This window comes from Triticum aestivum, chromosome 2A (assembly GCF_018294505.1).
Source record: "Triticum aestivum cultivar Chinese Spring chromosome 2A, IWGSC CS RefSeq v2.1, whole genome shotgun sequence".
Taxonomy (NCBI): Eukaryota; Viridiplantae; Streptophyta; class Magnoliopsida; order Poales; family Poaceae; genus Triticum; species Triticum aestivum.
In genome coordinates this window covers 729,035,802-729,061,910 of record NC_057797.1, presented here as the reverse complement: position 1 = coordinate 729,061,910, position 26,109 = coordinate 729,035,802, and positions in this window count along the sequence as shown.

Genomic DNA, 26,109 nt, shown 5'->3' with positions numbered 1-26,109 from the left:
GCTTCGGGTTGCTCTGATAGCCGGATTGTTGCTGCTGTTGATTCCCTTGGCCATGTTGCTGATTATATCCTCCCTGGTGACCAGGATGACCCTGACCATGAAAACCTCCTCCGCTTGAACCGGCGCCCGGGCCCTGAAAGCCGCCTCCACCTGAGCCGCCACCCGGGCCGTGACCCCCATCAAATGCGCTTGAATTTTTAAACGCCTTCATGATCATGCAATCCTTCCACAAGTGGGTGGCTGGCTTCTCCCGGGTGTCGTGTCTTGGGCAAGGTTCATTCAACAACTGCTCAAGGGTGGGGCCTGACCCGCCTGATCGAGGGGGTTGTCTGCCCTTGCGCCGCTGATTAGCACCCTGCACATTAGTATTAGGAACAAACTCATCAGCCTTATGCTTATTACCTCCTTGATTCGCCGGGTTATGCTGGTGACCCTTGCCGTTGCCGTTCTTCTTTCCCTTTGTTGCTTTTTCTTCATCAGATGTCGGGCTTTGGTGGTATCGGAATCGGCATATTTGACAAGAGCCGCCATCAATGTTCCCATCTCATTACAGCCACGTTTAAGCCGCCCCAACTTCTGCTTCAGAGGTTCAAAACGGCAATTTTTCTCCAACATCAAAACTGCTGAGCCGGCGTCCATTTTATCAGACGAATGTATTATCTCCTTGACCCGGCGCACCTAATGGGTTGTAGATTCTCCATCCTCTTGCTTGCAATTGGTCAGGTCCACAATTGACATTGGCTGCTTACACATGTCTTTAAAGTTCTGGATGAACCGTGCCTTCAATTCTGCCCATGAGCCGATGGAATTAGGTGGTAATCCTTTCAACCATGTCCGAGCCATTCCATCCAACATCATGGTAAAGTACTTGGCCATTGCTGCATCGCTAACCTCCAACAGTTCCATAGCCATCTCATAACTCTCAATCCAAGCCCCCGACTGTAGGTCAGCCGTGTAGTTAGGTACCTTACGAGGTCCCTTGAAATCCTTGGGCAACCGCTCATTGCGTATGGCTGGGACTAGGCAAGGTACGCCTCCGGTTCTTGTAGCCACTCCTGCCTCAACCGAGGTTGCTGGATAAGCCGGAAAGGTTTGGTGAGCCGCCTGCTCTGCTGCTATTTGAGCCGCCCATTCCGCCTCTTGACGAATCCTCTCCTGATCTGCCAAGTTAGGGGCTCCAGCCCGCACCGGCTCATGCCTATATGGCCGGTTGTGGCGTTGAGCATTACTTGACATCTCTGCAGATTACATGTGCCTACTGTAACTCGGGCTCCGGCTTGGGCGAGGAGTTGAATGAATCCTGTCTCGACTGTAGGAGTATGCATCCTGCTGGGCCAAAGATGTCTGAAGTAGTTCTCTTACCCTCCGCGTTTCAATTGCTGCTGGCGAGTCGCCTTCCATCGGGAGAGCTGAACGAGCCGACGCCGCAATGAGATTCTCCATGGGGTTGGAGAAGTGACCCGGGGGTGTTGATATATAACGAGGAGGAGCTGTATTCATGAGCGGCGGCTCCATGGTGCGTGGCTGAACTCGTGCACCGGGCGTCATGACCCGGTTTGCCTCTGGCGGGTTGCTCCCTCCGGCTCCGGGTGTATGGAACAGATTCCTCAGATCCAGCGTTAGAGGAAGACACGACTAAGCTTTCTGACGCCTCCTCCTCATGACTTCGTTTGATGCATTAAGATCCACCGAGAGCCGGAAGGTTTCTGCTTGAAGCTGCTGAGCACGAGCATCCAAAGCTCCTCGTTCTGCTGCCATCCGGGTTTCCTCCGCGGCCAGATTTTCCTTAGCTTGCACCATCTCCTCTCGCACGCGTGCCACTTCCGCATCATGCTGGGCTTTATCCGCCGGCTCTACCGCAGCGGTTGGTAGAGTCTTCAGCTTATCCATGAGGTCCATGAGAACCTGAGCAGGGGGCGCGCGGGGTCTCCTGACCCGGCAGCTGCCGACCCGGTGGCCACCGCTGTTGCTGCGGTGGAGTTCTGTCTAGGCTGTGTCCCTGCCATAAAGACTCCGACCCAATTCGGCGGCTCAAGGGGGTCCGGAATACTGCTACCATCGGAACAGTCCCCGAGCATGCCGTCTTGCAGTTGGTACAACGAGTCCGTCTCACCTGTTGATGATGCAGTATCAGAGCAGATAGCCGTCTCCCCGCCTTCCATCGATCCTTTGGAGTATTCACCGCCATGGACGCAGCCTACGAAAGCATGCTTCACAATAGATTGAACACGGGCTGACCCAGCGCGCTGAGCCGTTTTGATGAGGCTGGTGTGGACGTCCGGCTCAGGGCCTGACTCGCCGATCCTGCCGATGAAGACGTGAATTCCGCCGAAGGGGACCCGGTGCCCGTACTCGATCGAGCCGGCCTCGGGGCCCCAACCTTCATCGTCGATGTAGAATTTGCCGCGACGACTCTTGGTCATCCGGCCCACAACGTATCCCTTGAGCCCTTCAAAGTTGCCCTTCAAGAACTCAAATCCACCGTGCGTTGGCCCCACAGTGGGCGCCAACTATCGTGGAGTTGACACGGCAGATGTCCTAGAGCAAGGACTTAGTCATAGGGCCATCGCACTAGGAAGCTTAAAGGGGTTAATCGGGACAAAGGACACGAGAGAGTTTTATACTAGTTCGGCCCCTTACGATGAAGGTAAAAGCCTACGTCTAGTTGTGATTGGTATTGCTGAGGTTTCAATCTCCAAGAGGCTCAACTCACCGACTTGGTTATCGACTTCGTTGTTTCTTGCCCTAAACCGCCACCAGGCCGTCCCCTTATATACATGGGTTGATGACAGGTGGCCTACGGAGTCTCGGCCGGCTCATAATCGTGTCCGGCTCAGTGACTTTCTTTACATGCCTTTTTGTACAAGTATGTGCCGTCCATATGGTGGTTTACAATAACGGGCCTTAAGTCGTCCCGAGGCCCTTGGGCTTTCTATATGTTTAATAAACTATCATCTTGACTGAATACTGGGCTTCTTATGTAACCCGCCATTAGGGCTGACCCAACCCCTCTTGGGCGGGTCATACTGGTAGTAATATCCCCAACAGTTTGTGAGTCCCGTAGCATGCACGTATGGTGAACCGTTATGTAACGAAGTTGGAGCATGAGATATTTTTGATTGTCTTCCTTATGAGTGGCGATCGGGGACGAGCGATGGTGTTTTCCTACCAATCTATCCCCTAGGAGCATGTGCGTAGTACTTCGTTTTGATAACTAATAGATCTTTTCAAAAAGTATGTGAGTTCTTTATGACTAATGTTGAGTCTATGGATTATACACACTCTCACCCTTCCACCATTGCTAGCCTCTCCAGTGCCGCGCAACCTTCGCCGGAACCATACACCCACCATATATCTTCCTCAAAACAGCCACCATACCTAACTATTATGGCATTTCCATAGCCATTCCGAGATATATTGCCATGCAACTTTCCACCGTTTCATTTATTATGACACGCTTCATCATTGTCATATTGCTTTGCATGATCATGTAGTTGACATTGTATTTGTGGCAAAGCCACCGATCATAATTCTTTCATACATGTCACTCTTGATTCATTGCACATCCCGGTACACTTCCGGAGGCATTCATATAGAGTCATATTTCGTTCTAAGTATCGAGTTGTAATTCTTGAGTTGTAAGTAAATAAAAGTGTGATGATCTTCATTATTAGAGCATTGTCCCATGTGAGGAAATAAAAAAAGAGAAAGGCCAAAAAAAGAGAAGGCCCAAAAAATGAGAGAAAAAGAGAGAAGGGGCAATGCTACTGGAGGTTGAGGATGATCGGCAGAAAAGAGTAATAAACTTTTTGACAAATCGCGCTCATGAAAATGCAATACACCTGAACGGTAGATTCTACCACGGAAGTCCATGAATGCTGGCAAATAGAATTGATAAACTTCGTATGCTGACCTTTTACCACACTTGTGCTTCAAAGTAGCACCATGATCTTCATGATAGAGAGTCTCCTATGTTGTCACTTTCATATACTAGTGGGAATTTTTCATTATAAAACTTTCCTTGTATATTCCAACGATGGGCTTCCTCAAATGCCCTAGGTCTTCATGAGCAAGCAAGTTGGATGCACACCCACTTAGTTTTCTTTTTGAGCTTTCATACACTTATAGCTCCAGTGCATCCGTTGCATGGCAATCCCTACTCACTAACATTGATATCTATTGATGGGCATCTCCATAGCCCCTTGATAGCCTAGTTGATGTGAGACTATCTCCTTCTTTTTGTCTTCTCCACAACCACCTTCTATTCCACCTATAGTGCTATGTCCATGGCTCACGCTCATGTATTGCGTGAAAGTTGAAAAGGTTTGAGAACATCAAAAGTATGAAACAATTGCTTGGCTTGTCATCAGGGTTGTGCATGATTTAAATATTTTGTGTGATGAAGATGGAGCATAGCCAGACTATATGATTTTGTAGGGATGAACTTTCTTTGGCCATGTTATTTTGAGAAGACATGATTACTTTGTTAGTATGCTTGAAGTATTATTATTTTTATGTCAATATTAAACTTTTGTCTTGAATCTTTCGGATTTGAACATTCATGCCACAATAAAGAAAATTAAATTGATAATTATGTTAGGTAGCATTCCACATCAAAAATTCTGTTTTTATCATTTACCTACTCGAGGACGAGTAGGAATTAAGCTTGGGGATGCTTGATATGTCTCCAACGTATCTATAATTTTTGATTGTTCCATGCTATTATATTATCCATCTTGGATGTTTTATATTCTATTTTATATGATTTTGGGGACTAACCTATTAACCTAGAGCCCAGTGCCAGTTTCTATTTTTTCCCCGTTTTTGAGTTTTACAGAAAAGGAATACCAAACGGAGTCCAATTGACGTGCCAAATTTTGATGATTTTTTATGGACCAAAAGAAGCCCCGAGAGTAAAAATAGTTGGGCCAAAAGAGTCCCGAGCCATCCACGAGGGAGGAGGGCGCGCCCTACCCCCTGGGCATGCCCCTGCCTCGTGGATGACTTGGAGACCCCCCTGACGTGAGTCCGACGCCAAAAATTCCTATAAATACAGAAACCCCCGAAAAGAAACCTAGATTGGAAGTTCCACCGCCGCAAGCCTCTGTAGCCACCAAAAACCAATCGGGACCCTGTTTCGGCACCCTGCCAAAGGGGGTATCCATCATCGGTGGCCATCTTCATCATCCCGGCACTCTCCATGATGAGGAGGGATTTGTTCACCCTCGGGGCTGAGGGTATGTACCAGTAGTATGTGTTTGATCTCTCTCTCTCTCTCTCTCTCTCTCTCTCTCTCGTGTTCTTGACTTGGCACGATCTTGATGTACCACGAGCTTTGCTATTATAGTTGGATCTTATGATGTTTCTCCCCCTCTATCTCCTTGTGATGAATCCAGTTTTCCCTTTGAAGTTATCTTATCGAATTGAGTCTTTAAGGATTTGAGAACACTTGATGTATGTCTTGCATGTGCTTATCTGTGGTGACAATGGGATATTCACGTGATCCACTTGATGTATGTTTTGGTGATCAACTTGCGAGTTCTGTGACCTTGTGAACTTATGCATAGGGGTTGGCACACGTTTTTGTCTTGACTCTCCGGTAGAAACTTTGGGGCACTCTTTGAAGTTCTTTGTGTTGGTTGAATAGATGAATCTGAGATTGTGTGATGCATATCGTATAATCATACCCGCGGATACTTGAGGTGACATTGGAGTATCTAGGTGAATTAGAGTTTTGGTTGATTTGCGTCTTAGGGTGTTATTTTACTACGAACTGTAGGGCTGTTTGTGACACTTATAGGAATAGCCCAATGGATTGATCGAAAAGACTAACTTTGAGGTGGTTTCGTACCCTACAATAATCTCTTTGTTTGTTCTCCACTATTAGTGACTTTGTAGTGACTCTTTGTTGCATGTTGATGGAATGTTATATGATCTAATTATGTTATCCTTGTTGAGAGAACTTGCACTAGTGAAAGTATGAACCCTAGGCCTTGTTTCAACGCATTGCAATACCGTTTTCGCTCACTTTTATTGTTAGTTACCTTGTTGTTTTTATAATTTCAGATTACAAAAACCTATATATACCATCCATATTGCATTTGTATCACCATCTCTTCACCGAACTAGTGCACCTATACAATTTTCCATTGTATTGGGTGTGTTGGGGACACGAGAGACTCTTTGTTATTTGGTTGCAGGGTTGTTTGAGAGAGACTGTCTTCATCCTACGCCTCCCACGGATTGATAATCCTTAGGTCATCCACTTGAGGGAAATTTGCTACTGTCCTACAAACCTCTGCACTTGGAGGCCCAACAACGTCTACAAGAAGAATGTTGTGTAGTAGACATCATCCTCCAGCCAGGTGTGCTAGGCATGACATCACCTTACCGGGTCATATAATGAACAATGTTATAACTCTTGGAAATATGTTCCAACCATCATATCTGACCAACATTCAGATCTGATTGGTGTCAAGATACCTCAGACTCAGGATGCCTGCGATGGAAGGGGTGCAACACAATTCGACAAGATGGAGTTGAAAGATTCTCGAGAAATGAACTATGGAAGCAAGTTCTGAATCATGAGTTTATCATTAAACCAAGGAGAGGATGAGTAGGTGGCTGATGAACTCAGTGACAATTCGTTATGATTCCCAAATGATGGATTCCACAATTATGTGAACAAGGAGATAACATTGTCAGATCAAATGATATAATGAGGTATGCTCGAGGAAAACATACACAATAAAACATTCGTTAAAAGGTGCACCCGAAATATGGTCTTAGGTAGCATAGTTAATGATAGAATGGTGATTTGATAACCAACGGTCTAAGAATGAAATATCGACCATTAACTTCAAAGCAATAGGGTTGCTAGAAGTTTTGAATTCACACATCATAGTTCAATTGTCGGGTTTCCGGTTAGAAACAACACGGGGACCAAGAAAAAGAATGGTGATGGTGATAAGTATCACTTGTATCAAGAATTCTCAAGAGGTGGTGAAATTCCCATGACCTCCTTGACATAAAATATGGTAATACTACAAAGTAGAACATGACATAAGTTGGGTAGGAAGGAACTCGAGGTACTACACAAAACATAAACACGTTTGTGTTGGAGGTAGGGCAATGATGTTGCCGATGGTAACACAAACCATCGAGGGGCAAGGATGGTATTTCTCATCAGGAATTCGATAGATATCTTGGGAGAGCTCAGAATGTTGATAATGATCACGACACTTTTGTCGAGAGATTCCATGAAGAGGTAGTCGATCGACGATGACATCAAGCCAAGGAAAATGGTGAAGCAAAAGGTTATTATAACCATATATAAGATGCCATTTCAGAATCCGAAGTTGTCTCTCAAGACAAGCAATATGATGCTGAAAGTTCAATGTAAGCTTAGAGCACTGTCGGGATCATGTCCCAGGGATGAAGGACATAGGTAGAATGGTCAAGCAGTCAGCCTGGCGATGATGATGTAGTCAATCAGTTGGAAATGACATGATCGAGTACAAACTCGCAAGCAATGAAGATTTCTAAGAGTTGTTGAATCATAGTGCGGAATTGATTCACTTGCCGTTGTCCTCGAGTGACTAAAAAAACCAGAACCCGGGGAAAATTGAAATTAGTGAGAATGTAATACTTGGAGAAGGCTCGCAATAAGAAACATGGTTCTGTGATATTATCAAGATACTAGAGAGTAATACTCGAAAGTAGGACAAAATAAAGGTTGGACAGGTACATTGATCTGTAGATGACAAGTACTTTAACTTGTCCGAGAAAAGGAATCAAAGAATATCAATATAGTCGGAACCATGATTGCAAATGGCCAGATCCCAGATATAACATGAACTTATACCAAGGGAATAATTAATTTAAGAGAAGCTTTCCTGATATGATCCACATCGTGCCCATGGGAATGAACACAAAGTTCAAGGTCGACTCCCACTTCTCCAATGCGTGACCATTCATTCACTGCTCTATAAAAATGATTTGAGTGTGAATACCTATGTGGTGAATTACCAGAGGATTATGAATCGTGAAACTTTCGGGTTCACACAGATTATGGAAGGCATAGGTTCAACCCATCGGGGCATCTTAGAAACCTATACAACAAGCTTTGAGAGTAATTATCACCAGCTCAAAAGTAGAGCATGGTTGGCCAAATTAGAGAATAGGATTTACCAATGGCATTACGCATCAGGGATAGAACTCTCGAGGTTTTTGTATATGAAGGACACAATCGAATGATAATTCAATAAAGGATATGAGGGTCCATAACGGAGATGATGTGAGTATCGGCACACAACTAGTGGAAGAAACAATATAAATGCATTGGTTTATAGAAACAACTGACTAATTCAAAGCTCAAATGCAAAGGAATTATGATTTCCAATTCAACGGATCAGAAGCAAACACTCTGATTAATGATGGATAAGTTGAGTAGGCTTAGGGGTACAATCGATGGCAATTTGATTGGTCGAGATCCAACTCATATTTAAAATAATGTCTGAGCTGGAAGGATGAATTCTAGGACCTGATTGATGATTGCGGGCATTCGCAACATATTGAATCAACGGACTCAAAATGATAATGACAAAGGATGACAATAAGATTACCAGACTTATGGGGTTATCCATAATGCAACCAAGCAAGAATTTCAAGAGCAATAGGTTGTTGAGGATTTTTAGAAGATCGAATGGTATTTCGAAGACCTTTGTGAAACACATGAACAACTGGGGATGAGCGGATACTCGGTAAGTGTGAGGAATTATCCGCAGGGGTATTCATGTGGCAAAGAACTACAAGGCAGTAGGCACGAAGTATTCTCAGAACAATAGACAGAATTTTGAGGTATCTTCTAATAACAAGATCAATGGAAAATTATTGTATGAATGTCAACTGTACGTGGTTATCCATAGGGGTTTATTGATGGAAGGGAATTGCAAAAGTGATGGCACAAAGTCTCGGGAGAACATCGTAGAGTATCTTCGGAATCTTCTAGTGCAGCAGGTGATCATCTGTAATAAGGGGTGTGTAAGTGCATCTAGTGCCACCCCTAGTTGGTTTTGGAGTATTGACGACAAACCTGGTTGAGGGACTACTGTGTTTGTGAGAATTGCAGGATAACACAGGTAGAAGTCCCTCATTGATTCGATTTTCCTACCAGAGATGACCCCTAAAAATGAATGAAGACATTGAAGTCAAAGGTGGTATGTGAAGAAGTTCACATTGAAGACTATGACAAGAGAAGACATTGCATGAAGACTGTGGAGCGCGAAGACTTAGTTGTTTCGTCGTTCTTTTTCTTCTTTGTTGAGTCATAGGAACCACCGTACTATTAAGTGGGGTCCAAGTGAACCAGTCAGAATGACTGAAGTGATGCTTAACCAAAATCCTATGTCTTCGAGTGAAGACTATGAGAGCAAATCTTGTCCAGAGTTGGATAAGTCATCTTTGCTTATAGCCCAAGTAAAGTTGCCGTGTGTGTTTGAAATCTGACCGTTGGAACACTTGTCAGTTCCTTAGTGACCAAGGGTCATTTCGGACAAATCAGGTCGGGTTGCCTAGTGACCAAGGAAATGGATTCAGAGGAGGAGTCCGCTTCTGAGGAGGCGGAGGTGGAGTCTGAGGAGGAGTCCGATTCTGGCGTTGCGAGTCTGGCTACGTCATACGTTGCCAGTCCATCTTCAACACTGAAGATAATTACTCCGTCACCGACACTGATGCAAATGACAAGGACTACTCCGCTCCTACCTACTGCTTCATGGCACGCGGTGCCAAGGTAAACACACACACTACTCACTATCAAACTTCCAGTGAATATGACTCTGATTGTGGTTCCAAACCCAGCTACAAAACACTTGCTAAAATCGCAACTGAACAACAGAAAGCTATGGAACATATTCAAAAACTGTTAGACAAAAGCGATGACCTGTTAGACGCTGAAATGACTCGATCTCAGTCCTTAATTGAAGACATAAAAAATCTTCACGTTAAGTATGAGGAACTTGAAAGTTGTCATGAAACGCTCTCAACAACTCATGAAAAGCTTTCCTATGATTATCTTCAAAGGAAACAAGATCTTGAGAAATTGAGAGCGGCTCATGAGGATCTTCAAAAGGAAAACGAGTCACTTCACGCCAAACAGATCAGTTCCGCTCAGGAAGGATTTGAACCACCATGTCTTAAATTTATTGAGTGTGACAACACTACTTCTGTTGGTGGTTGTTCTACTGCTGCTACTATTGCAATATCTTCAACTGCTGATGTGCCAACTAACCCCTCTGCTGAGGATGCCACTGCTATTGCTGATGAGAATGCTAGGTTGAAGACATTGCTTGAAACAGGGATGTTCAAAAGTCTCAAAGGGCATCAGACACTATGTGATGTCCTCAAAAGGCAGATCCTGAACCGAAACCCTAGGAAAGAGGGTGTTGGGTTCAAAAGGAAAATGAATGCTGATGGCTCTTACTGGAAACCTGAGCAGTACCCCAAAACCACATGGGTTGCTGCAAAGGGACCTTCAGTGGATCCATCCACCCTATCTGGCTTCACTGGCGCCATTGCTTCTGAGCTAGCTCTAGCTCAGCGCATCATTGAAATGAAGCAAAAGATCGACTATGAGAAAGCTCAGTTCAAGCAACACATGGCGAAGCTCAGCGTGCAAGATGTCAAGAACTTCAAGACTATGCTGCATGAGCTCAAAGAAGCCTTTCTCAAGAAACGCGAAGAAGCTAAAGGTTCTCGTGAGCGCATGAAGAGTCTGGCTGACAAGTGCGTGCAAGCCTACAATGAAGCTGAAAAGCGCAAGGCTCTTGGGCATCCTGGCATCGATCCCAGGATGGCTGCAAAGAAGAAGAAGAAGCCAGCTGTGGCCGAACCCGAAGCAACAAGGCAGGAAGCACATCCCATTGTCTTCCCACCCAGTATGACAGGCTCGAAGCCTAAGGTCCCCACAGTGGCTTCAGAATTAAAGAAGACAAGGGCTACCGAGGCTGAAGCCAGAAAGAGGAAACATCCTGAAGCTTCTGATGTCGCTCCCTCCAAGAAGAAGCGCAAAACCAAGAAAGATCGGGCTGCTCCCACAGAGCCCCTTATTGTTGAGACCATCTCGGTTGCTCGTCCTGCCTCTTCGCATGAAGAATGATGGATGGTAATTCATGAGCCTGCTTCCACAAAGGCTCCTGAAGCTGAAGACATTCCAGTAGTTGACCCCACCACTGCTGAAGACATTGGTCATCATGACAATGTTGAAGATGATGAAGTCCTTCCTCAGATCGAGCACCAATTGGTATCATCGCCTGTGCTTACGCACAGCGAACTCATCAGCATTGGTCATCCTCTGACGCCAAGTGCTCAGGATGCATCGTGGGCTGATCACCCACAGAGACAAGACACTCCAAGCTCTCCCCAACCGCAAGCTACCCCAATAGTGCAAGATGATGATGACTTTGTGGCCCAGCACACTCCATCTCCACAAGAGTCACCCACATTACGCAGGCTTCACAAAGGACCAAGGCCCCAAGTCACTCCCACAATGCACGTGTCTGAATCCGAAGCCAAAATGGCTGAAGATGTTCCAGCTGCATCAGCTGATGAAGAAGAAGATGAAGAAGAAGCCCCAAGAGTTTCAAGAGTTGCTACACCCCCGTCTCACCAAGATGTTGTTCTCGAGGAGAACGTGACCGATCCTCCAGCTTCTGAAATGGAGGTTAACAACCCTGAAGTAGCCACCAACATCACTGCTGACGCCAATGACGTTGTCATGGTTGACGCCAATACGGCGCCGGAAGCCAACGAGGCGCCGGAAGCCAATGTGGCACCAGAAGTCAATGCAGCACCTGAAGTCCAAGCACCTGAAGCACATGTGGCCCCTGAAGCCCATGAAGACAATGCCAATGCCCCGGTTCCCCCTCCAAGACCTCACACAATGGAGCTGGCATTTGATCGTGGTCATCCAGTTATGGTTCGCTGGCCCATTATGACTCCTCCGCCTGCTGCTGGTCCACAATTTGAGTACCACGTTGAGCACAGGCGTCAAGTCCAAAAGCCCAAGCCAAGAATTCCACGATTCACCTGGGGTCTTCAATGCAAATGGCTTCGTGGCACATAATACCTTCTTCAACAGCTCCAAGAACCCTTATACCAGACCGCGCATTTCCTCAGATCGGTTCCGGAGCTATCAGCAGCGCAACTACTATTCCTGTGTCCTATACAATCAAGGGCGCATATTTCCACATATGCGCCTCGACTCTGAAGCTATAGTTGGACTGCCCTGCCTTGAAGAAGCATTGGATTGTTTCAGAGATGCTGGTCTGTTGCAGTTCGTCACTGACAAGGAGCACTGGAATGAAGAATTGCTGCTTCAATTCTATGCCACTCTTCATATTCGAGGCTACAACAGGGATCCGAAGACTTGGGTCCTTGAGTGGATGACAGGCAATGTCCATCATGAAGCTAAAGCTCTTGATATCATTGAGCTCACAAGCCTGCACACTCCTGGTGAATAATATGAACCAGGTTGTCAACAACATCAAAATGCCTTTGAAAGCATCTTTCTGAAGCCAGAACCCAACATGAGTCAAATGCTGAGCATGATGAAGCCTCTGCCTCACGACGTTGAATACCCATCTGAGTTCTTTGTTGAAGACCTAGAGTACCTGCCTTGCACCATTTACCACATCATCAGGAAGACTCTATGGCCCGTCAAAGGACACTCATCTGCAGCGAAGCTTGAAGGAGCAATGAAGACTTTGGTTTTCTATATCTTCAATGGAATCAGCTTCAATGCTCAAGACTTCTTCATCAGGAAGTTGGCAGCGTCTGGCTCCGACATCTTTGGGTTGAAATTCTATGCTCCATGGGTCATGCGTCTGATCAAGCGTCACTCAGCCTTCAACTATCAGTCGTCTGCGCGCAATCATCCTATATTCTTGCCCGAGGTTGATCTGTCAGTTGAAGCCATTTACCCAGAGCCTGCTAAGGATCCCATTTATCTTCACAATGCTGATCATCAAAGCTTCACCCAGCCCATTGAAGGGATTCCAGCCGTTTCTCGTGTTTATCCTCTGGCTGGAAACACACGTGTCCCTCGTGCTCAAACTGATGTCACTGGTAGCACCATTGCACAAAGGCCTCAAAGACGATCTCGTGTCCTCAATGACCGAGAGCTTCTCGTTGCGCTGCATCAGAAACAGGACAAACATCACGACTGGCTTAAGCGTCGGATGCAAAGCCTCTTGGTGGATGTTAACCGCATTCGCAATCTTGCCACCAAGAATGCCTTTGTCACTCATGAAACCTGTCGGAGGTCGTGGAAGAGTTTGACCCTACTCAGTGCTGAAGCTGATCTGCACGACGATGGCTTCACTGAATGCTTCAAGTTTGACTCAACTCCTCCTAGAAATGCTCACTTGCGTCGGACTCCCTCACTTGAAGACTCTGAATACTCGTCCTCAGCTGCGACCATAAATGCCAGAGTCATCGATGACCAAGATGATGCAACTTCACCTCCTCCAACTTCAGCGCGTGTCGACACTGCACCAAGTTCCTCTGCACCACCGGATCTCAACGATGACCCTGCTTCCTCGCCTACACCTCATGGGAACGCGTAGGTGCTCTATGTCTTCAAACCTTTTTGGTCCTCACTGACAAAAGGGGGAGAAGCATATGAGTTGATAGTCTTCAAGCGGGTCCATATGGGTGGTTAATTTACTTTTTGCTACTTTTGCCAAGTGCTTACAACTCTCGTTTTTGATAGATTTGGTTCTTTGAGTTGTAACACTTAAACTCGATGGTCGTCTGCTACTTATTTGCTATTTTGTGATGCGATGATAAATTCCGCATGTGCAACGATAAATTCCGCACTTAGATCATTTTGCAGACGTCCATTTTTCATTATGCATGTCATTATCTTCGTTACATCATATCTTGCATAATGACTTGTCATCATAAGTTGAAGAGGATCTCCACAAGTACAACCTGCCATGTGCATTTGCATTCCAAAAGCAAATTACTTATATGCACATCTTCAGGGGGAGCCCTTGCAACTTATGAAGACAATACCCTATCCTTTACAATTTCACATATTTTATTCCCCGTTGAAAACTTCAACCAGTTTGTCATTAATCACCAAAAAGGGGGAGATTGTAAGTGCATCTAGTGCCACCCCTAGTTGGTTTTGGAGTATTGACGACAAACCTGGTTGAGGGACTAATGTGTTTGTGAGAATTGCAGGATAACACAGGTAGAAGTCCCTCATTGATTCGGTTTTCCTACTAGAGATGACCCCTAAAAATGAATGAAGACATTGAAGTCAAAGGTGGTATGTGAAGACATTCACATTGAAGACTATGACAGGATAAGACATCGCATGAAGACTATGGAGCGCGAAGACTTAGTTGTTTTGTCGTTCTTTTTCTTCTTTGTTGAGTCATAGGAACCACTGTACTGTTAAGTGGGGTCCAAGTGAACCGGTCAGAATGACTGAAGTGATGCTTAACCAAAATCCTATGTCTTCGAGTGAAGACTATGAGAGCAAATCTTGTCCAGAGTTGGATAAGTCAGCTTTGCTTGTAGCCCAAGTAAAGTTGCCGTGTGTCTTTGAAATATGACCGTTGGAACACGTGTCCGTTCCTTAGTGACCAAGGGTCATTTCGAACAAATCAGGTCAGGTTGCCTAGTGGCTATAAATAGTCCACCCCCTACAACCATAAAAGGTTGGCTTCTCAGAGTTAGTGCACGGCTTTTGTCGTTTGAGAGCAACCCACCTCGAAGCCTTTGAGAGAGAATTCCTAGCGAGGCTAAAGCCCTAAACACCCAGAGCCAAAGAGTGTTAGGCATCACTTAAGTCTTCCTGTCTGTGTGATCTGAAGACTTATTACACTTGAGGACTGTGAATCCTCCAGCCGGTTAGGCGTCGCGTTCTGAGCATCCAAGAGTCATTGTGGATCGCCGGTGAACAAAGTCTGTGAAGGTTTGGAAGTCTACCTTGAAGACTTACCAGAGTGATTGGGCGAGGACTGGGTGTCCTTAGCTCAAGGGGAATAAGGTGAAGACGAGGTCTTCTGAGTTGAATCTCAGCCTCCCTAACCAGACGTACAGTTGCCACAGCAACTAGAACTGGTCCAACAAATCATTATCTTCAACGAGTCACTAGTTTCATCCTTCCCTTCCCTTTACTTACTGTTGGTCCTTGTGAAGCCACTGTATGATTGCTTTATCTTTTGTCTTCACTGAGTGACTACTTGTTCTGATTGGCTTCACAATATCTTCCTACCTGATCTTTACTGCCTAGCTGCTATTAGTCATTGTGCTTTCACTCCATTGAATACTTGACTATGGTTTGCCTAGTGTAGTCTACCTTCCGCTGCATGGTAATAGATTTATTTCTATCCTTTGTCTTCGAAACTTCCATGTTTTGAAGACTTTCATAAAAATCACCTATTCACCCCCCCTCTAGTCAATCACTAGCACTTTCAGGGTGTTGGGGAACGTAGCAATAATTCAAAATTTCCTACGTGTCACCAATATCAATATTGGAGATGCTAGCAACAAGAGAGAGGGAGTGCATCTTCATACACTTGAAGGCCGCTAAGCGGAAGAGTTGCAAGAACACAGTTGGTGGAGTCGTAACGCAGCGATTCAGATCGCGGACGATTCCGATCTAAGCACCGAACAATGGCACCTCCGCGTTCAACACACGTACAGCCTGGGGACGTATCCTCCTTCTTGATCCAGCAAGGGGATAGGAGAAGTTGAGGGAGAACTCCGACAGCACGACGGCGTGGTGATGATGGAGCCCGTGGTTCTCCGGCAGAGCTTCGCCAAGCGCGACAGAGCAGGAGGAGGTGTTGGAGAGCGGGAGGGCTGCGCCAGGGGAAGGGGGTACGGCTTCCCTCCCATCCCCCACTTTATATAGGGGCAAGGGAGAGGGGGCCTCCCACCTAGAAGCATCTAGAGGGGGGCGGCGGCCAAGGGGAGGCTTGCCCCCCAAGCTAGGTGGGGGGCGCCCCTCTAGGGTTTCCCCCAACCCTACGCGCATGGGCCCTAGGGGGAGTTGGCGCCCAGACCACCTAGGGGCTGGTTCCCCTCTATATTCAGCCCATAGGGCCCTCCGGGGCAGGTGGACCCTCCCGGTGGACCCCCGAAACCACTTCGGTGGTCCCGGTACAATACCGGTAACCCCTCGAACACTTCCGACAACCGAATAAGGACTTCCCATATATAAATCTTCATCACCGGACCATTCCGAAACTCCTCGAGACGTCTAGGATCTCATCCGGGACTCAGAACAACCTTCGGTAACCACATACTATTTCGCATAACAATTCTAGCGTCACCGAACCTTAAGTGTGTAGACCCTACGGGTTCGGGAACCATGCAGACATGACCGAGACATCTCTTCGGCCAATAACCAACAGCGGGATCTAGATACCTATGTTGGCTCCCACATGTTCCACGCTGATCTCATCGGATGAACCACGATGTCGAGGATTCAATCAATCCCGTATAGAATTCCCTTTGTCCATCGGTATGTTACTTGCCCGAGATTCGATCGTCGGTATCTCTATACCTCGTTCAATCTCGTTACCGACAAGTCTCTTTACTCGTTCCGTAACGCATGATCCCGTGGCTAACTCCTTAGTCACATTGAGCTCGTTATGATGATGCATTACCGAGTGGGCCCAGAGATACCTCTCCGTCATACGGAGTGACAAATCTCAGTCTCGATTCGTGCCAACCCAACAGATACTTTGGGAGATACCTGTAGTGCACCTTTATAGCCACCCAGTTATTTTGTGATGTTTGGTACACCCAAAGCATTCCTACGGTATCCAGGAGTTGCACAATCTCATGGTCTAAGGAAATGATACTTGACATTAGAAAAGCTTTAGCAAACGAACTACACGATCTTGTGCTACACTTAGGATTGGGTCTTGTCCATCACAGAAACATCTTCCTGAGCTGCGCTACTTTCCAGTTCAAGAGGCAGTACCTCATCAAGTTCTACCTTCCTCCCACTTACTTCTTTCGAGAGAAACTCTTTCTCTAGAAAGGATCCGTTCTTGGCAACAAAGATCTTGCCTTCGGATCTTAGGTAGAAGGCATACCCGATAGTTTCCTTAGGGTATCCTATGAAGACGCATTTTTCCGACTCAGGTTCGAGCTTTTCAGGTTGAAGTTTCTTGACATAAGCATCGCTTCCCCAAACTTTGAGAAACAACAGCTTAGGTTTCTTTCCAAACCATAATTCATACGGTGTCGTCTCAATGGATTTCGACGGAGCCCTATTTAAAGTGAATGCGGCAGTCTCTAAAGCATAACCCCAAAATGATAGCGGTAGATCAGTAAGAGACATCATAGATCACATCATATCCAATAGAGTGCGATTACGACATTTGAACACACCATTTCACTGAGGTGTTCCAGGCGGCGTGAGTTGTGAAACAATTCCACATTTCCTTAAGTGCGTGCCAAACTCGTGACTCAAGTATTCTCTCCACGATCTGATCGTAAGAACTTTATTTTCCTGTCACGTTGATTCTCTACCTCACTCTGAAATTCCTTGAACTTTTCAAAGATCTCAGACTTGTGTTTCATTAAGTAGACATATCCATATCTACTTAAGTCATTGGTGAGGGTGAGAACATAACGATAGCCACCGCGAGCCTCAACGCTCATTGGATCGCACACATCAGTATGTATGATTTCCAATAAGTTGGTTTCTCACTCCATTGTTCCGGAGAATGGAGTCTTGGTCATTTTTCCCATGAGGCTCGCATGTGTCAAATGATTCATAATCAAGAGACTCCAAAAGTCCATCTGCATGGAGTTTCTTCATGTGTTTGACACCAATGTCATCAAGGCGGCAGTGCCACAAGTATGTGGGACTATCATTATCAACCTTACATCTTTTAGCATTCACACTATGAATATGTGTAACATCACGTTCGAGATTAAACAAAAATAAACCATTGACCAGCGGGGCATGACCATAAAACGTATCTCTCATATAAATAGAACAACCATTATTCTCAGATTTAAATGAGTAGCCATCTCTCATTAAACGAGATCCAGATACAATGTTCATGCTCAAAGCTGGTACTAAATAACAATTATTGAGGTTTAAAACTAATCCCGTAGGTAGATGTAGAGGGAGCGTGCCGACGGTGATCACATCAACCTTGGAACCATTCCCGACGCGCATCGTCACCTCGTCCTTCACCAGTCTCCGCTTATTCCGCAACTCCTGTTTTGAGTTACAAATATGAGCAACCGCACCGGTATCAAATACCCAGGAGCTACTACAAGCGCTGGTAAGGTACACATCAATAACATGTATATCACGTATACCTTTGGCGTTGCCGGCCTTCTTATCTGCTAAGTACTTGGGGCAGTTCCGCTTCCAGTGACCATTTCTCTTACAATAAAAGCACTGAGTCTCGGGCTTGGGCCCATTCTTTAGCTTCTTCCTGGCAACTGATTTACCGGGCACGGCAACTCCCTTGTTGTCCTTCTTGAAGTTCTTACCCTTGCCTTTCTTGAAACTAGTAGTTTTATTCACCATCAACACTTGATGTTCCTTTTTGATTTCCACCTCTGCTGATTTCAGCATTGAATATAACTCAGGAATGGACTTCTCCATCCCTTGCATATTGTAGTTCATCACAAAGCTCTTGTAGCTAGGTGGAAGTGACTGGAGGATCCTGTCAATGATCGAGTCATCTGGAAGATTAACTCCCAGTTGAGACAAGCGGTTGTGCAACCCAGACATTTTGAGTATATGCTCGCTGACAGAACTGTTTACCTCCATCTTACAACTGTAGAACTTGTCAGATACTTCATATCTCTCGACCCGGGCATGAGCTTGGAAAACTATTTTCAGCTCTTGGAACATCTCATATGCTATGTGCTGCTCAAAACGCTTTTGGAGCCCCGGTTCTAAGCTATAAAGCATGCCGCACTGAACCAGGGAGTAATCATCACTACGTGACTGCCAGGCGTTCATAACGTCTTGAGTTGCTGGGAAAATGGGTGCGTCACCTAGCGGTGCTTCAAGGACATGTGCTTTCTTGGCAGCTATGAGGATGATCCTCAAGTTACGGCCCCAATCCGTATAGTTGCTACCATCGTCTTTCAGCTTGGTTTTCTCTAGGAACGCGTTGAAGTTGAGGGCAACATTAGCGTGGGCCATTTGATCTACAAGACATTTTGTAAAGACATTTTAGACTAAGTTCATGATAATTAAGTTCATCTAATCAAATTATTTAATGAACTCCCACTCAGATAGACATCCCTCTAGTCATCCAAGTGATACATGATCCGAATTGACTAGGCCATGTCTGATCATCACGTGAGATAGACTAGTCATCAACGGTGAACATCTCCATGTTGATCGTATCCACTATACGACTCATGTTCGACTTTTTGGTCTCTCGTATTCTAAGGCCATGTCTGTACATGCTAGGCTCGTCAAGTCAACCTAAGTGTTTTGCATGTGTAAATCTGGCTTACACCCGTTGTATGCGAACCTTAGAATCTATCACACCCGATCATCACGTGGTGCTTTGAAACAACGAACCTTCGCAACGGTGCACAATTAGGGGGAACACTTTTCTTGAAATTTTAGTGAGGAATCATCTTATTTATGCTATCGTCGTTCTAAGAAAATAAGATGTCAACATGATAGACATCATATGCAAATCATAAAGTGACATGATATGACCAATATCATCTTGCGCCTTTTGATCTCCATCATCGAGGCGCAGCATGATCACCTTCGTCACCGGCATGACAACATGATCTCCACCATCGTGTCTTCATGAAGTTGTCTCGCCAACTATTCCTTCTACTACTATGGCTAACGGTTAGCAGTAAAGTAAAGTAATTACATGGCGTTTTCATTGACACGCATGTCATACAATAAATTAAGACAACTCCTATGGCTCCCGCCGGTTGTCATACTCATCGACATGCAAGTCATGATTCCTATTACAAGAACATGATCAATCTCATACATCACATATATCATTCATCACATCCTTTTGGCCATATCACATCACATAGCATACCCTGCAAAAACAAGTTAGACGTCCTCTAATTGTTGTTGCATGTTTTACGTGGCTGCTATGGGTTTCTAGCAAGAACGTTTCTTACCTACACAAAACCACAACGGTGATATGCCAATTGCTATTTACCCTTCATAAGGACCCTTTTCATCGAATCCAATATGACTAAAGTGGGAGAGACAGACACCCGCCAGCCACCTTATGCATCAAGTGCATGTCAGTCGGTGGAACCAGTCTCACATAAGCGTACATGTAAGGTCGGTCCGGGCCGCTTCATCCCACAATGCCGCCGAATCAAGATAAGACTAGTAACGGTAAGCAAATTGAACAAATCATCACCCACAACTGCTTTGTGTTCTACTCGTGCATAGAATCTACATATAGAACTAGCTTATGATGCCACTGTTGGGGAACATAGCAATAATTCAAAAAATTCCTATGTGTCACCAAGATCAATCTAGGATATGCTAGCAACAATAGAGAGGGAGTGCATCTTCATACCCTTGAAGATCACTAAGCGGCAGCGTTGCAAGAACGCGGTTGGTGGAGTCGTACACGCAACAATTCAGATCGTGGTCGATTCCGATCTAAGCGCCGAACAATGGCGCCTCCGCGTTCAACACACGTACAGCCTGGGGACGTATCCTCCTTATTGATCCAGCAAGGGGAGAGGAGAAGTTGAGGGAGAACTCTGACAACACGACGGCGTGGTGGTGATGGAGCTCGTGGTTCTCCGGCAGAGCTTCGCCAAGCGCGACGGAGGAGGAGGAGGTGTTGGAGAGGGGGAGGGCTGCGCCAGGGGAAGGGGGTGCGGCTACCCTCCCCCACCCCCACTATATATAGGGGCAAGGGAGAGGGGGTCGCCCCCTAGATGCATCTAGAGGGGGGCAAGGGGAGGCTTGTCCCCCAAGCCAGGTGGGGGCGCCCCCTCTAGGGTTTTCCCCAACCCTAGGCGCATGGGCCCTAGGGGGGAGTTGGTACCCAGCCCACCTAGGGGCTGGTTCCCCTCTATATTCAGCCCATAGGGCCCTCCGGGGCAGGTGGACCCTCCCGGTGGACCCCCGGAACCCCTTCGGTGGTTCCGGTACAATACCGGTAACACCCCAAACACTTCCGGCGACCGAATAAGGACTTCCCATATAAAAATCTTCATCTCCGGACCATTCCAAAACTCCTCGTGGTGTCCGGGATCTCATCCAGGAATTCGAACAACCTTCGGTAACCACATACTATTTCCCATAACAACTCTAGCGTCACTGAACCTTAAGTGTGTAGACCCTACGGGTTCGGGAACCATGCAAACATGACCGAGACATCTCTCCAGCCAATAACCAATAGCAGGATCTGGATACCCATGCCGGCTCCCACATGTTGCACGATGATTTTATCGGATGAACCGCGATGTCGAGGATTCAATCAATCCCGTATTTGTCCATCAGTATGTTACTTGCCCGAAATTCGATCGTCGGCATCTCTATACCTCGTTCAATCTTGTTACCGGCAAGTCTCTTTAATCGTTCCATAACGCACGATCCCGTGGCTAACTCCTTAGTCACATTGAGCTCGTTATGATGATGCATTACTGAGTGGGCCTAGAGATACCTCTCCGTCATACGGATTGACAAATCTCGGTCTCGATTCGTGCCAACCCAACAGATACTTTCGGAGATACCTGTAGTGCACCTTTATAGCCACCCAGTTATGTTGTAACGTTTGGTACACCCAAAGCATTCCTACGGTATCTGGGAGTTGCACAATCTCATGGTCTATGGAAATAATACTTGACATTAGAAACGCTTTAGCAAACGAACTACACGATCTTGTGCTATGCTTAGGATTGGGTCTTGTCCATCACATCATTCTCCTAATGATGTGATCCCGTTATCAATGACATCCAATGTCCATGGTCAGGAAACCATGATCATGTATTTATCAACGAGCTAGTCAACTAGAGGCTTACTAGGGACATATTACGATCTATGTATTCACACATGTATTACGGTTTACGTTAATACAATTATAGCATGAACAATAGACAATTATGATGAACACGGAAATAGAATAATAACCACTTTATTATTGCCTCTAGGGCATATTTCCAAAGTCTCCCACTTGCACTAGAGTCAATAATCTAGTTACATTGTGATGAATCGAACACCCATAGAGTTCTGGTGTTGATCATGTTTTGCTCGCGGAAGAGGTTTAGTCAATGGATCTGTGACATTCAGATCCGTATGCACTTTGCAAGTATAGATGAGGAATAAAAGATCCTAATACCACCCAATGGCGACGTGGGCCCATAAGCCACACAACCATGTTAGTAAAAGCTTTTCAATGACTAGACTCAACTTTGGCCAAGGAGTTTGGAAAGGGAGATTCCTACAGGCAATTGCTCTGATACCAACTTGTGACGCCCTCGATTCAATCGTACACTAATCATACACACAAACATGTACGATCAAGATTAGGGACTCACAGGAAGATATCACAACACAACTCTGAAAATAAATAAGTCATACAAGCATCATAATACAAGCCAGGGGCCTCGAGGGCTCGAATACAAGTGCTCAATCATAGATAAGTCAGCGAAAGCAACAATATCTGAGTACATACATAAGTTAAACAAGTTGCCATAAGATGGCTAGAACAAACTGGGATACAGATCGAAAGAGGTGTATGCCTCCTACCTGGTATCCTCCTAAACTACTCCTGGTCGGCGGCGGCGGGCCTACACGTAGTAGTAGACACCTTCGGTGTAGTAGGAGTCGTCATCGGTGGCGTCTGGCTCCTGGGCTCCAACATCTGGTCGCAACAACTGGGTATAGAAAGGAGAAAAAGGGTGAGCAAAGCAACCGTGAGTACTCATTCAAAGTACTCGCAAGAAAGGATCTACACTACATATGTATTGGTATCAATGAAATGGGTAGTATATGTGGACTGAACTGCAGAATGCCAGAATAAGAGGGGGTAGCTAGTCCTATTGAATACTACGCTTCTGGCAACCTTCATCTTGAAGCATATAGAAGAGAGTAGCTAGTAAGTTCACCAAGTATCATTGATACGTCCATTTTGCATCATGCTTTCATATTGATATTTAATGCATTATGGGTTGTTATTACACATTATATCATAATACTTATGCCTATTCTATCTTCTTTTACAATGTTTACATGAAGAGGGAGAATGCCGGCAGTTGGAATTCTGGACTAGAATGGGAGAAACTATGAGAGACCTATTCTGCACAACTCCAAAATTCCTGAAACTTCACGAAGATTATTTTTGGAATATATAAAAAATATTGGGCGAAGAAAGAACCAGAGGGGGGCCATCAGCTAGCCACAAGGGTGGAGGGCGCGCCTACCCCCTGGGCACGCCCCCCGACCTTGTGGTCCCCCTGGCAGGCCTCCGGTGCCCATCTTTGGCTATATGGTGATTGCATTTCATACAATAAAGCGACAACCATATGGCTCCTGCCAGTTGCCGATAATTGTGTTACAAAACATGATCATCTCCTACAACACTTTATATAATCACGTCTTGACCATATCACATCACAACATGCCCTGCAAAAATAAGTTAGACGTCCTCTACTTTGTTGTTGCAAGTTTTACGTGGCTGCTAAGGGCTTATTAGCAAGAACCGTTCTTACCTACGCAAACCAGAACGCGGTACAGTGATTGCTTTTTGATCTTCAGAAAGAACCTTGTTCATTGAATCTGATTCAACCAAAGTTGGAGAAACAAACACCCACTAGCCACCTGTGTGCGAAGCACGTCGGTAGAACCAGTCTCGCGTAAGCGTATGCGTAATGTTAGTCTGAGCCGCTTCATCCAACAATACCGCTGAATCAAGAATCAACTAGTGACGGCAAGCAATTTGTATATACTCACGCCCACAACTCCTTTGTGTTCTACTCATGCATATAACATCTACGCATAGACCTGGCTCGGATACCATTGTTAGGGAATGCAGTATTTCAAAAACATTCCTACGATCACGCAAGATCTATCTAGGAGATGCATATCAACGAGAAGGGGAGAGTATGTCTACGTACCCTCATAGACTGAAAGCGGAAGCGTTATGAAATGCGGTTGATGTAGTCAAACGTCTTCGTGGTCCAACCGATCAAGTACCAAACGCACGTCACCTCCTTGATCTGCACACGTTTAGCTTGGTGACGTCCCTCGTACTCTTGATCCAACTGAGGCCGAGGGAGAGTTTCGTCAGCATGATGGCTTGATGACGGTGATGATGAAGTTACCGACGCAGGGCTTCGCCTAAGCACTACAACGATATGACCGAGGTGAAATTCTGTGGAGGGGGGCACCGCACACGGCTAAACAATCAACTTGTGTGTCTATGGGGTGCCCCCTCCCCCGTATATAAAGGAGTGGAGGAGGGGAGGGTCGGCCCTCTCATGGCGCGCCCAAGGGGGGAGTCCTACTCCTAGTAGGAGTAGGATTCCCCCCTTCCCTAGTTGGAGTAGGAGAAGAAGGAAGAGGGAGAGGGAGAGAAGGAAAGGGGGCCCGGCCCCCCTCCCAATTCGGATTGGGCTTGGAGGGGCATGCCCCCACCTTGGCCTCCTCCTCCTCACTCCTACTAAGGCCCAATAAGGCCCATTGACTCCCCGGGGGGTTCCGGTAACCCCCGGTACTCCGGTAAATGCCCGAATTCATCCAGAACCATTTCGATGTCCAAACATAGCCTTCCAATATATCGATCTTTATATCTCGACCATTTCGAGACTCCTCGTCATGTCCATGATCACATCTAGGACTCCGAACTACCTTCGGTACATCAAAACACATAAACTCGTAATACCGATCGTCATCGAATGTTAAGCGTGCGGACCCTACGGGTTCGAGAACTATGTAGACATGACCGAGACTCACTTCTGGTCAATAGCCAATAGCGGAACCTGGAAGCTCATATTGGTTCCTACATATTCTACGAAGATCTTTATCCATCAAACCGCATAACAACATATGTTGTTCCCTTTGTCATCGGTTTGTTATTTGCCCGAGATTCGATCGTCAGTATCTCAATACCTAGTTCAATCTCGTTATAGGTAAGTCTCTTTACTCGTTCCGTAATGCATCATCTTGCAACTAACTCATTAGTCACATTGCTTGAAGGCTTATAGTGATGTGCATTACTGAGAGGGCCTAGAGATACCTCTCCGATACACAGATTGACAAATCCTAATCTCGATCTATGCCAACCCAACAAACACCATCAGAGACACCTGTAGAGCATCTTTATAGTCACCCGGTTACGTTGTGATGTTTGATAGTACACTAATTATTCCTCTGGTATTCAGGAGTTGCATAATCTCAGTCATAGGAACATGTATAAGTTATGGAGAAAGCAATAGTAATAAACTAAATGATCATAGTGCTAAGCTAATGGATGGGTCAAGTCAATCACATCATTCTCTAATGATGTGATCCCGTTCATCAAATGACAACTCTTGTCCATGGCTAGGAAACTTAACCATCTTTGATTAACGAGCTAGTCAAGTAGAGGCATACTAGTGACACTCTATTTGTCTATGTATTCACACATGTACTAAGTTTTCGGTTAATACAATTCTAGCATGAATAATAAACAGTTATCATGATATAAAGAAATATAAATAACAACTTTATTATTGCCTCTAGGGCATATTTCCTTCATTTGTTACTCATGTTGATCTCTGAGGGAGTCCTGGATTAGGGGGTGTTCGGGTAGCCGGACTATGCCTTCAGCCGAACTCCAGGACTATGAAGATACAAGATTGAAGACTCCGTCCCGTGTCCGGATGGGACTTTCCTTGGCATGGAAGGCAAGCTTGGCGATGCAGATATTCAAGATCTCCTACCATTGTAACCGACTTTGTGTAACCCTAACCCTCTCCGGTGTCTATATAAACCGGAGGGTTTTAATCCGTAGGACAACTTCATCATACAACAATCCTACCATAGGCTAGCTTTTAGGGTTTAGCCTCCTTGATCTCGTGGTAGATCTACTCTTGTACTACCCATATCATCAG